A 2,377-nucleotide genomic window follows, 5' to 3' on the forward strand; every position below is an offset into this window, starting at 1 on the left:
GACGGGCAGTCTCCCATTTCTTAATTTTCAGCAATTTTTTGACAATTAATTTCAGCTTTCAGCATTCCAACGCATTTTCAGCAGGAAATGCATTTTCTAGTTCCTCTTTATATTATTTTTCTATTTCTTCCATACGCTTTTTGAAACTCTTCTGCTCCTTCATATTTTAAGCTACAGAAACCGTTCAACTATCAAAATGTTCAGCTCTTTCAGCTCATGTCTGCTATGACTTTTCATATTTCTAACCTTTAAACTTTTTGAATTATTAAGCTTTTTGCAGCTTTTTTTTTGAATGGGATGTCTATGGAGAACATTTTCAAATCCTCTTAAACCTTTTCAACTTTCAAATCCTTCTACTTCCTCATACTTTCAGCTACAGACACCATTTTAACTTTAAAATGTTGTGAAAATCCTGAGCTATTGCCGCATAATTCAGCTTTTTGATATCTTTTACACTTTTTGAACTGCAGCAATTTAACTTCTATGATTTTTTTCAGTCCTTTTCTGACTTTATAATGGGTGTGTATTGCGCAGCTTAGAGTGCGTGATGTCACCGCTAGAGTGAAGAGCAGCTTGAGATTCTTGTGAAAAAAACATTTGTCTTTTGCCACTGTGTCCACAATCTTCACTCTTCATGCATCATTTTTGATGGAGAAGTAGCTAATCTTGTCCTTGTCGTAGACAAATGACTGTGGAATCCCACAGACTTACACATTTGGCTCAAGGAGCCGCAGAGCGACATGAACTCCAACAAACTGCTCCATTAGACTCCATGTTAAATCTGACCACTCATTTCTCAAAGAAAGCAGACGGTACCAGTTTTGTCTATTGCTTGCAGCTCACATTTTTAACACCACAAGCATAAAAAACACATTACCGCGTTCGGCAGAGTCTTATCTTTCTCACGGTATCCATATTTTGGCACTCAGACTCCGCGCTTTTTTTTGAAAGGGGCTTTGTTCAAAATCACTGTTTACTGTAATGTTTCTTAATCAGTCTGCCTCTAACACCAGGTGCGTCCTCACCACACAGGCTCTCTCTCTCTCTCTCTCTCTCTGTCTCTCTCTCTCTCATACAGTCATTCAGGTCTTAGAGATTTTAAGAGGACTTTCCACCCCCCCACCCCATTTCAAAATAAAAGCCCCAGAGAGTGAACTACTTGAAATGCTTGTGATGAAGCCTGTCATTTAATAACCTCTGTTTATGTGTGTCAAACATTATGATTATGTCTCCTCACCCCCACCCAGTCCCACCCTTTCAAAATAAAAGCCCCACAGAGTGAAATCTAACTGGAATGCTTTTGATGAAGACTGTCATTTAATAACCTCTGTGTTTCATACATTCTGATTCTGTCTCCTCTCCTTTCTCCCCCACCCAGCCCCACTCTTTCAAAATAAAAGCCTCATGGATTAACTGTATTTAAACGTTTAGCTCAAAATTAGGCTTTTTTGTTGAAAAACTTAATGCTCTGACTAATACTGCGACAACTACTACTGCTGCTGCTAATATAGTATTACTACTACTACTTCTACTATAATTTTTGCTGTTGCTACTATTACTACTACTACTATTACTGCTACCATCAATATTATTGCTACCACCACTGCTGTTACTACCACTACTACTATTACTTATACTACAACTGCTACTACTACTACTGCTATTCATGCTACTACAAGTAGTATTACTACTACGGCTATTAGTACAACTGCTACTAGTACTACTACTACTGCTACTTCTTCTACTGCCATTACTATTACTACTATAACTACTTCTACTACTACTACTGTTATATTAAATACTATGACCAATACTACAGCTATTACTACGACTACTGATACTACTACTTCTACTACTTCTTCTAATAACAAATACTTCTACTACTACTAATACTTCTACTACAACTACAACTTCTACTACTACAAATATCACTACAGGACTTTTCCCTTTCAAAATGTTCAGCTCTTTCAGGAGAGGGGTGCTTTGACTTTTCATATTTGTAATTTTTAACTTTTTGAAATATTAAGCTATTTGCAATTTTTTTTGAATGGGATCTCTATGGAGAAAATCTTCAAATCCTGTTTAACTTCTTCAACTTTCAAAGCCTTCTTCTTCTCATACTTTCAGCTACAGACACCATAGTTAGACATTTCAACTAGAAGGGTTTTCAGCAGTGCAGTTTAAATGCTTTCGAGCTTCAACATTTTTCAGATAGTCTCCCATTTCTTAATTTTCAGCAATTTTTTTACAATTAATTTCAGCTTTCAGCATTCCAACACATTTTCAGCAGGAAATGCATTTTCTAGTTTTATATAGCCTTTACAATCTGTACACATACGTACGACATCCTCTGTCCCAGGACCCTCACATCTGTACA

Source organism: Anarrhichthys ocellatus, unplaced genomic scaffold (assembly GCF_004355925.1).
Source record: "Anarrhichthys ocellatus isolate YVR2014 unplaced genomic scaffold, GSC_Weel_1.0 scaffold13, whole genome shotgun sequence".
In the NCBI taxonomy this organism is placed as follows: Eukaryota; Metazoa; Chordata; class Actinopteri; order Perciformes; family Anarhichadidae; genus Anarrhichthys; species Anarrhichthys ocellatus.